Genomic DNA, 12,032 nt, shown 5'->3' on the forward strand with positions numbered 1-12,032 from the left:
TTCTCCTGCCTCAGCCTCCCGAGTAAGCTGGGACTACAGGTGCGTGCCATCATGCCCGGCTAATTTTTTGTAGTTTATTAGTAGAGATGGAGTTTCACCATGATAGCCAGCATGGTCTCAATCTCCTGACCTTGTGATCCGCCCACCTTGGCTTCCCAAAGTGCTGGGATTACAGGTGTGAACTACCGCACGCCCGGCCAATCTTCCCATTCTCCCATTCTTTCTTTTTTTTTTTTTTTTTTTGGTTCTTTTTGTTTTTTTGAGACAGAGTCTCGCTCTGTCACCCAGGCTGGAGTGCAGTGGCATGATCTCGGCTCACTGCAAGCTCCGCCTCCCGGGTTCACGCCATTCTCCTGCCTCAGCCTCCCAAGTAGCTGGGACTACAGGTGCCCACAACCACACCTGACTAATTTTTCTATTTTTAGTAGAGACGGGGTTTCACCGTGTTAGCCAGGATGGTCTTGATCTCCTGACCTTGTGATCCGCCCGCCTCGGCCTCCCAAAGTGCTGGGATTACAGCAGGAGCCACCGCACCTGGCCAATCTTCCCATTCTTTTTTTTTTTTTTTTTTTTTGAGATGGAGTCTCGCTCTGTCGCCCAGGCTGGAGTGCAGTGGCACAATCTTAGCTCACTACAAGCTCCACCTCCCACGTTCACGCCATTCCCATGCCTCAGCCTCCCGAGTAGCTGGGACTACAGGCACCTGCCACCACGCCCGGCTAATTTTTTTGTATTTTTTTAGTAAAGACGGGGTTTCACCATGTTAGCCAGGATGGTCTCGATCTCCTGACCTCGTGATTCGCCCGCCTCGGCCTCCCAAAGTGCTAGGATTACAGGCATGAGCCACTGCACCCGGCCCAATCTTCCCACTCTTAAAGGCTGAGCCTACATTTCCAAAACCTTAAAAGAAAAAAAAAATCAGACCAATCTAGCCAGTGAGCATGCCCTCCTCAGAAACCATATAATTATCAACTAGGAGGTAGTGGAGTGTAGTGGTTGCTATCTCAGACTCTCATGGGAGAAATTTGGATTGGAATCTCGACCCTTACCTTTTCTGAGCACTAGTTTTCACTTTTCTGAAATAAACACACGATAGTACCTGGGGGTCTGTGGAGTTTTGAGGACTAAGTGATCTCATGGATGTAAACTGCTTGGCTCAATATACAAGTCACCAAAGTGATAGTCCATTTTATTATCAGACTTATTTAGAAAGCAATCACATACTTGTATGTTAGATGAGGGGTTTGGACTTGACTCGCATGGTCTTTTGGCTTACATCTTCAGGTTGTACTTATTTCCTTGCAGTCTAGTAGAAGATAGCTTGGTGAGGCAATGCTACAATAGACTAGCAGTCAAAAGACCTAAGTTCTGGTTTTGCCTTTTCCCAATATAAGACACTGGTACATCATTTATGCCCTTGAGTCTCAATTTTCTTATCTATAAAATGGGATTGCAGGCTGGCACGGTGGCTCACGCCTGTAATCCCAGCACTTTGGGAGGCAGAGGTGGGCAGATCAGAAGGTCAGGAGTTCGACACCAGCCTCACTAACATGGGGAAACCCTTCTCTACTAAAAATATAAAAATTAGCTGGGCGTGGTGATGCGCCTGTAATCCCAGCTACTCACAAGGCTGAGGCAGGAGAATTGCTTGAACCCAGAAGGCAGAGGTTGCAGTAAACTGAGATCGCACCATTGCACTCCAGCCTGGGCAAAACGAGTGAAACTGCTTCTCAAAAAAACAAAAAAGGGATTAATAGCACTTGTGTTACTGAAAGGTGTCCCAGTCCAGACCCAAGAGAGGTTTCTTGGATATTACGAAGAAGAGTTCAGAGCAAGTCCATAAAGTGAAAGCAAGTTTATTGAGAAACTAAAAAACACGCTGGGCACGGTGGCTCCCGCCTGTAATCCCAGCACTTTGGGAGGCCGAGGTGGGCGGATCACCAGGTCAGGAGATTGAGACCATCCTGGCTAACACGGTGAAACCCCATCTCTACTAAAAATACAAAAAATTAGTCGGGCGTGGTGGTGGGTGCCTGTAGTCCCAGCTACTCAGGAGGCTGAGGCAGGAGAATGGCGTGACCCCGGGAGGCGGAGCTAGCAGTGAGTTGAGATTTCGCCACTGCACTCTAGCCTGGGTGACAGAGCAAGACTCCATCTCAAAAAAAAAAAAAAAAAACAAGAAAGTAAAGAAACAAAAGAATGGTTACTCCCACAGGTAGAACAGCCAGGAAGGCTGCTGGTTGTCCATTTTTATGGTTCTTTTTTTTTTTTTTGAAACAGAGTCTTGCTCTGTCGCCCAGGATGGAGTGCAGTGGTGTGATCTCAGCTCACTGCAACCTCCGCCTCCCAGGTTCATGCCATTCTCCTGCCTCAGCCTCCCGAGGTAGCTGGGACTACAGGTGTCTGCCACCACGCCCAGATAATTTTTTATATTTTTAGTAGAGACGGGGTTTCACCGTGTTAGCCAGGATGGTCTTGATCTCCTGACCTCGTGATCCACCAGCCTCAGCCTCCCAAAGTGTGGGATTACAGGCATGAGCCACCGCGCCTGGCCGGTTATTTCTTGATTATATGCTAAATAAGGGCTGGGCAATACCCAGAACTGAGGGTTTCTCCCATTTTTAGACCACATAGGGTAACTTCCTGACGTTGCCATGGCATGGTGCTGGAGAGGCTGTAGTAGTGAGGATGAATCTTTTTTTTTTTTTTTGAGACGGAGTCTTGCTCTGTCACCCAGGCTGGAGTGCAGTGGTGCAATCTCAGCTCACTGCAAGCTCTGCCTCCCAGGTTCACACCATTCTCCTGCCTCAGCCTCCCAAGTAGCTGGGACTACAGGCACCCACAACCACGCCCGGCTAATTTTTAGGATGACTCTCATTGCCATCTTGGTATTGGTGAGTTTTGGCCAACTTCTTTACTGAAAACTCTTTTATCAGCAAGGTCTTTATGACCTGTATCTTGTGCTGACTTCCTATCTCATCCTGTGACTTAGAATGCCTAATCGTCTGGGAATGCAGCCCATTAGGTCTCAGCCTTATTTTACCCAGAACTTATTCAAGATGGAGTTGCTCTGGTTCAAACGCCTCTGACACCTGTTCTGAGTTGTGAGGGCTGGAATGAGATAAATATAAGAATGTACATGCTGGCCAGGCAAGGTGGCTCACGCCTGTAATCCCAGCACTTTGGGAGGCCGAGGCAAGTGGATCACCAAGTCAGGAGTTCGAGACCAGCCTGGCCAATATGGTGAAACCCCGTCTCTACTAAAAATACAAAAATTAGCTGGGCGTGGTGGCACGCCCCTGTAGTCCCAGCTGCTCGGGAGGCTGAGGCATGAGAATCACTTGAACCTGGGTGGCAGAGGTTGCAGTGAGCCCAGATCATGCCACTGCACTCTAGCCTGGTCGACAGGGCAAGACTCCATCTCAAAAAATCCAGAAAACTTTCTATTAGAAGTGCCCCATCCTGGCTGCACATCAGAATCACCTATGAGATTTTTGAAGAATATAAATGAATGTCAGGTCTCCACCCAAGATCTACTAAATTGCAATTTCTGAGGTGAGGGTTTAGTCATGGATATCTTTAAAATGTTAAACAGGTAATTCTCATTTACAGCTTGAGCTGAGAACCTTTGCTACAAAGGTAAGGAATCAGTCCCAGGAGAACCCTTTTAATCTAATCTGATTTATGAATCAGAACAAATGTATGTAAAACAAACAAGTGAGTAAGGCTGTTGGCCTGTTTGGCATATTTGTTTAAGTTCTCAAGTTAACCAAAAAATCAAAGGAAACAGAAGAAAGATTAACCCTGATGACAAGGAATGGTCTAACAGCTTCTTTGTGACCTATAGCAGTGTTTCTTAAACTTCATTTTTTTTAACAGAGTCTTGCTCTAAATAACCCAGGTTAGAGTGCAATGGCACAATCTCAGCTCTCTGCAGCCTCCACTTTCTGGACTCAAGGAATCCTCCCACATCGGCCTCCTGAGTAGCTGGGCCTACAGGCACATGCCACCACACCTGGCTTTTTTTGTTGTTGAGACAGAGGCTTGCTATGTTACTCAGGCTGCTCTCGAACTGCCTCCAAAGGATTTTCCCACCTCTGCCTCCCAATGTGCTGAGATTACAGACATGAGTCACTGTGCCCAGCCTCTTGAACTTCTATGAAAGCAAAACCCATATATATAAAATAGATTAACAGCAAAGCAGCTGTGATTACAACTGGGCAGAGGGTCCCAGATCCTGGCCCTCTCTCCCTATGTCCTTTGTCACCTTTTTATTGACTGTCCTCCTAAAACAATACCACGTTTCCATAAGATTTCATTTTAAAACCACTGCTGGCCAGGCGCGTGTTGGCTCACACCTGTAATCCCAACATTTTGGGAGGCTGAGGCAGATGGATCACCTGAGGTCAAGAGTTTGAGACCAGCCTGACCAACATGGAGAAACACTGTCTCTACTAAAAATACAAAATTACCTGTGCGTGGTGGCACATGCCTATAATCCCAGCTACTTGGAAGGCTGAGACAGGAGAATTGCTTGAACCCAGGAGGTGGAGGTTGCGGTGAGCCAAGATCATGCCATTGCACTCTAGCCTGGAAAACAAGAGCAAAAACTCTGTCTCAAAAAAAAGAAAGAAAAAAAATACTAGTGATGTGCTTTTGAACTTGGTTACGTGATTGAACTAACAAAATCGTCCAGGGACAAGTATTTCCCCCAAACTTTACTTCTCAATCCCAACATCTCAGGGCGTCCCTTAAGTGTATCACTTGTGACTTAACCACATCTTCACAGACACATTCTGCGTCCATTACTCCGAAGGCCAAATTTAGTATGCATCTGTCCATTCTTTTCTTAGCTGTATCCTCACAAAAAAAGACAGATCAATGTACTGGAGAAGACAGCTCAAGGAGTTTATTTCCTTTTAAAACTCATTTGCCATTAAACAAATAAGCTGAGAGTTCTCAAATGTGGAAAATGGCTTTGTCAAGTTTATGTGCTCCCTTTATTTCAAGTTAAGGTTAACAGAATGGCACACACACTCTGCTAAGGTCTGACATGCCCCTCTTGGGCCCTTTTTAACTGCTCTAAAGTATAGAGATGGAGAGCATGATTCCTAAATTGTCCTCCTCAAGAGGAAATTCATATTTCCTTCTCCTCAGAGTAAGGACTGAATAAAATTATGTGGTTTAAGTTTGTCCTGTTTACCCCAATACTATACTGCTATTTCTCTATTTAAAAACAAGCAGAATCCCAGCACTTTGGAAAGTGAAAGCAAAAGAACTGCTTTAGCCCAGGAGTTCAAGACCAGCCTGGCCAATGTGGCAAGATCCCATCACTACAAAAAATACAAAAACTGGTTTTTTTTTTTTTAGACAGAGTCTCGCTCTGTCTCCCAGGCTGGAGTGCAGTGGCGTGATCTTGGCTCACTGCAACCTCCGCCTCCCAGGTTCAAGCGATTCTTCTGCCTCAGCCTCCCGAGTAGCTGGGACTACAGGCGCATACCAACATGCCTGGCTAATTTTTGTATTTTTAGTAGAGACGGGTTTCACCACATTGGCCAGGCTGGTCTCGAACTCCTGACCTCGTGATCCACCCACCTCGGCCTCCCCAAGTGCTGGGATTACTGGCGTGAGCCACCACTCCCAGACAAACTTTCTATTTTTTTTGAGATGGAATCTCCCTCTGTCGCCCAGGCTGGAGTTCAATGCCCGAATCTCGGCTCATTGCAGCCTCTGCCTCTCGGGTTCATGCGATTCTCTTGCCTCAGCCTCCCAAGTAGCTGAGCTTACATGCGCCCACCACCAGTGCCTGGCTAATTTTTGTAGTTTTAGTAGAGATGGGGTTTCGCCACGTTGGCTAGGCTTGTCTCAAACTTCCAACCTCAGGTGATCTGCCCGCCTCAGCCTCCCAAAGTACTGGGGTTACAGGTGTGAGCTACCGTGCCCGGCCAATTTTTTGTTTGTTTATTTATTTTGAGACATGGTCTTGCTCTGTCGCCCAGGCTGGAGTGCAGTGCGTGATCTCCGTTCACTGAAACCTTCACCTCCCAGGTTCAAGCAATTGTCTTGCCTCAACCTCCCAAGTAGCTGGGATTACAGGCACCCGCCAACACACCTGGATAATTTTTGTATTTTTAGTAGAGACGGAGTTTAACCATGTTAGCCAGGCTGGCCTTGAACTCCTGACCTCAAGTGATCCACCTGCCTCAGCCTCCCAAAGTGCTGGGATTACAGGTGTGAGCCACTGCACCCGGCCTACAATTTTTTGTATTTTTGTATGTATGGTGGTGTGTGCCTGTGGTCCAAACTACTCAAGAGGCTGAGGCAGGAGGATTGCTTGAGCCCAAAGGTTTAGGCTGCAGTGAGCCATGATCATGCCACTGCACTCCAGCCTGGGTGACAGAGCAAGACCCTGTTTGAAAAAAATAGAAAAACCAAAAAAAACCCCATTACCCATCTGTCCTGTTCTCCTAGAGAAGAATTTAGCCTCCTTTGCAAAGATATTTGTTAAAATTACAAATACATAACTTCAAAGGGTATCCCCAGAAAAAATGTGGAAAAATTCTTCCCTTAACATTCTAAATTCTGTAACTTGTGGCAAATTTAGCCACATAATATGCCTTTAAAATATGAATGGTAAAAATACATATATATATATAATGCATATAGTTTTTGAGACGGAGTCTCACTCTGTCACCCAGGCTGGAGTGCAGCAGCGAAATCTCAGCTCACTGCAAGCTCCGCCTCCCTGGTTCACGCCATTCTCCTGCCTCAGCCTCCCGAGTAGCTGGGACTACAGGCACCCGCCACTACACCCAGATAATTTTTTTTATTTTTAGTAGAGACGGGGTTTCACCGTGTTAGCCAGGATGGTCTCGATCTCCTGACCTCGTGATCCACCTGCCTCAGCCTCCCAAAGTGCTGGGATTACAGGCGTGAGCCACTGCGCCCGGCCAAGAAAACAAATATTAGGTGATAATTCTTGGACTTTAAAGTGTTTCACAAAGCTCTCAGGGTACAAGAAATCCTAAAAGTGAGGCCGAACGTGGTGGCTCACGCCTGTAATCCCAGCACTTTGGGAGGCGGATCTTGAGGTCAGGAGATCGAGACCATCCTGGCTAACACGGTGAAACCCCATCTCTACTAAAAATACAAAAAATTAGCTGGGAGGCCGGGCGCGGTGGCTCACGCCTGTAATCTCAGCACTTTGGGAGGCCAAGGCGGGCGGATCACGAGGTCAGGAGATCGAGACCATCCTGGCTAACACGGTGAAACAGGGTCTCTACTAAACTGAAACAGGGTCTCTACTAAAAATATAAAAAATTAGCCAGGCGAGGTGGTGGGCGCCTGTAGTCCCAGCTACTTAGGAGGCTGAGGCAGGAGAATGGTGTGAACCCAGGAGGTGGAGCTTGCAGTGAGCCGAGATCACGCCACTGTATTCCAGCCTGGGCAACAGAGCGGGACTCCATCTCAAAAAAAAAAAAAAAAAAGAAATCCTATAAGTGCCTCATATAGTCACAGCACTGCTTACAGGGAAATAACAATCTATAATCCAAACAACAGATTAATTTCAAACTAGTTTATATACTCTGTTCTAATTATGTTTTACCTCCAGGAACTTTTTAAATTAGCTAACCACTATAAAAACCAAAGTCTCATTATAAAACATGCATACAGGCATGCCTCATTTTATTGCACTTTGCAGATACTGTGTTGTTTTATTTGAGATGGAGTCTCACTCTGTTGCCCAGGCTGGAGTGCAGCAGCACAATCTCAGTTCGCTGCAGCCTCGGCCTCCTGAGTTCAAGCAATTCTCTGCCTGAGCCTCCCAACTAGCTGGGATTACAGGCGTCCGGGATGTCTATGCTGCACTGAACTGTGATTACACCCCTGCACTCCAGGCTGGGTGGACAAAGCAAGATCCTGTCTCCAAAACAAACAAAAAAGTACTTTAAGGTACAGGCCAGGCACAGTGGCTCATTATTCCCAACACCTTGGGAGGCTGAGATGGGAGTATTGCTCGAGTCCAGGAGTTCGAGGCTGCAGTAGGCTATAACTGCACCACTGCACTCTAGCCTGGGCAACACAGAAAATAAGATCCTGTCACCCCCTCCCAAAAAATAAAAATTAAAGTATGTACTTTTTTTAAAGACATAATGCTACTGAATACCTGACTACAATATAAACTTTTTTTTTTTTTCCCCAAGACAGGGTCTTACCCTGTCAACGTAGCTGGACTGCTGTGGCGCAATCACAGCTCATTGCAGCCTCATTGCTCAGGCAATCTTCTCACCTCAGCCTTCAGAGTAGCTGGAACTACAAGCATGCACCACTGCACCTGGCTTTTATTTTTTGTAGAAACAGGGTCTCACTATATTGCCAGGGCTGAACATAACTTTTATATGCACTGAAAAACCAAAAAATTTGTGTGACTCGTTTTATTGAGATGATCTTCTTTATTGTAGTGCTGCAGTCTGGGACCAAGCCTGTAGTCCCTTTGAGGTATGCCTCTATTTCCTATCACAACCAGCAGTAACTTTCAAGTCACCATTCAGATAATCAGAACTCTAACGCATCCTGTAGATGGATGCTTTGCTTCTTAGGGTACCAAAGAGACAGTGAGACTCTGTCTCAGAAAAAGAAAAAAAAAAAAAAAAGATAAAAACAAAAAACAACTTACATGTGGGAGACACCATGCTAGGCATCTCAAACACACATTGCCTGGGCACGGTGGCTCATTCCTGTAATCCCAGCACTTTGAGTGGCTGAGGCGGGTGGGTCACTTGAGGTCAGGAGTTTGAGACCAGCCTGGCCAACATAATAAAACCCCATCTCTACTAAAATACAAAAAATTAGCCAGGTGGTAGTGGCCCACTCCTGTAATCCAAGCTACTCCAGAGGCTGAGGCACAAGAATCGTTTGAGCCTGGGAGGCAAAGGTTGCAGTGAGCTGAGATCGCGCCACTACACTCCAGTCTGGGCAACAGAGTGAGACCCTGCCTCAAAAAAAAAAAAAGATAAAACACACATTAATATTTTCATAGCAGTGTTAAAAAAAAAACACACATTATCTCATTTAATCTTCACCATAAGGTGATTAACTTGTTAGGATGCCTGCCAGAGGTGGTTTTCAATTACATATTGCTTTGAAAACACATTTCTGGGGGTAGGGTACAGGCTTTTGGTATTTTTAAAAAACTTGCCAGAGGATTCTAATTCAAAACCACAATCCAGAATCAATTCATCATATATGCAATCAGCATCTTCCTAACTCAAAAATAACCCTCATGGCCATGCATGGTGGCTAGGATTACAGGCGTGAGCCACTGCGCCCAGCCAAAATAAAGTTCTATAGCTTGAATCTGAAACTTCATTTTTTTAGGACACCACAAAATTCCAGTAAATATTACCTAAAGCAACAAGAGCAATATCCTTACCTGATCCCTTCACACCGAGGATTCTTGAAGGCAAACTTCCTATTGTTTCAAAATGCAATTTTTTTGCCGGGCATGGTGGCTCACGCCTATAATCTCACCACTTTGGGAGGCTGAGGCAGGTGGATCATTTGAGGTCAGGAGTTTGAGACCAGCCTGGTCAACATGGTAAAACCCCATCTCTACCAAAAATATAAAAAATTAGCAAGGTGTGATGGCGCACGCCTGTAATCCCATCTACTCGGGAGGCTGAGGCAGGAGAATCACTTGAACCCGGGAGGCGAAGTTGCAGTGAGCTGAGATCCTGCCATGGCACTCCAGCCCGGGTGACAGAACGAGACTCCATTAAAAAAAAAAAAAAAAAAAAAAGTAGGCCAGGCACAGTGGCTCACGCCTGTAATCCCAGCACCTTGGGAGGCCGAGGCAGGCGGATCACGAGGTCAGGAGATCAAGACCATCCTGGCTAACACGGTGAAACCCCGTCTCTACTAAAAATACAAAAAATTAGCTGGGCATGGTGGTGGGTGCCTGTAGTCCCAGCTACTGGGGAGGTTGAGGCAGGAGAATGGTGTGAACTCGGGAGGCGGAGCTTGCAGTGAGCCAAGATCGCGCTACTGCACTTCAGCCTGGGCAACAGAGCAAGACTCCATCTCAAAAAAAACAAAACAAAACAAAGGTACAGCAGATTAAGTGAAATAACACATAATACTACATGGTGACTTGATGGTAGATTATATTGGTAGGTTGACAATCAGTATGGAAAAGAACAATCAACAAGTATTAGGATACTATCTCTAGTCCCAGTTTTATAGTTTTGTCACTGTCTATTTCACAACTTTTCTGGAACTTGGCTTTCTCATCTATAAGATGGCAGTGAGGCCGGGCGCAGTGGATCATACCTGTAATCCCAGCACTTTGGAAGGCCAAGGCGGGTGGATTAACTGAGGTCAGGAGTTTGAGACCAGCCTGGCCAACATGGTAAAGCCCTGTCTCTACTAAATATACCAAAAAACTAGCCAGGCGTGGTGGTGGGTGACTGTAATCCCAGCTACTCAGGAGGTTCAATTAAACCTGGCGGAGGTTGCAGTGAACTAACATCGTGCCACTGAGCAACAAAGCCAGACACTGTCTCAAAACAAAAATGGCAATGAGATAATCTGTGATTATAAAATTGCCATCTTTTTTTTTTTTTTGAGACAGTCTCGCTCTGCCCCCAGGCTGGAGTGCAGTGGCGCCATCTCGGCTCACTGCAAGCTCCGCCTCCCGGGTTCACGCCATTCTCCTGCCTCAGCCTCCCGAGTAGCTGGGACTACAGGCGTCCGACACCACATCCGACTAATTTTTTTGTGCTTTTAGTACAGACGGGGTTTCACCATGTTAGCCAGGATGGTCTCGATCTCCTGACCTCGTAATCCGCCCGCCTCGGCCTCCCAAAGTGCTAGGATTACAGGCTTGAGCCACCGCACCCAGCCTAAAACTGCCATCTTTCCCTAAATATTTGAATTTAAAAACTGTAGTGGTTGGCTGGGCGCAGTGGCTCACGCCTGTAATTCCAGCACTTTGGGAAGCCAAGGCAGGCGGATCACCAGGTCAGATTGAAACCATCCTGGCTAACACAGTGAAATCCTGCCTCTACTAAAAATATAAAAAAAGTAGCCGGGCGTGGTGGCGGGCGCCTGTAGTCCCAGCTACTGGGGAGGCTGAGGCAGGAGAATGGCATGAACCCGGGAGGTGGAGCTTGCCGTGAGCCAAGATCGCGCCACTGCACTCCAGCCTGGGCGACAGAGTAAGACTCCGTCTCAAAAAAAACCAAAAAACAAAAACTGTAGTGGTTGGGCATGGGGTCTAACACCTGAAACCCCAACACTTTGGGAGGCCAAGACAAGGGATTGAGGCCAGAAGTTCAAGACCAAACTGGTCAACATGGTGAGACCCCACCTCTAATTTAAAAATAATAAAAATTTGGCCGGGCACAGTGGCTCAAGCCTGTAATCCCAGCACTTTGGGAGGCCAAGGCAGGCAGATCACCTGAGATCGGGAGGTGGAGACCAGCCTGACCAACATAGAGAAACTCCTTCTCTACTAAAACTACAGAATTAGCCAGGCATGGTGGTACATGCCTGCAATCCCAGCTTTTCCGGAGGTTGAGGCAGGAAAATCAGTTGAATCCGGGAGGCGGAGGTTGCAGTGAGCTGAGATCATGCCATTGGTCTCCAGCCGGGGCAACAAGAGCAAAGCTCCGTCTCAAAAATAAACATTTTTAAAAAATTAAAAAGGGGCTGGGCATAGTGGCTCACGCCTGTAAACCCGGCACACTGGGAGGCTAAGGCAGATAGATCACTTAAGATCAGGGGTTTGAGCCCGGCCTGGACAATATGGCGAAACACTCTCTGTAAAAAATACAAAAATTAGTCGGCTGTGGTGGCATGCACCTGTGGCTCTAGCTACTCACAAGGCTGAGCAGGGAGGATCTCTTAAGACCTGGAAGTGGAGGTTGCAGTGAGCCGAGATCACACCACTGCACCACTCCAGACTAGGCAACAGAGGCATAACCTCTTTCAAAAAGACCTAAGACAGGAGGCTGAGGCAGGAGAATGGCGTG

Source organism: Pongo pygmaeus, chromosome 19 (genome assembly GCF_028885625.2).
Source record: "Pongo pygmaeus isolate AG05252 chromosome 19, NHGRI_mPonPyg2-v2.0_pri, whole genome shotgun sequence".
Classification (NCBI taxonomy): Eukaryota; Metazoa; Chordata; class Mammalia; order Primates; family Hominidae; genus Pongo; species Pongo pygmaeus.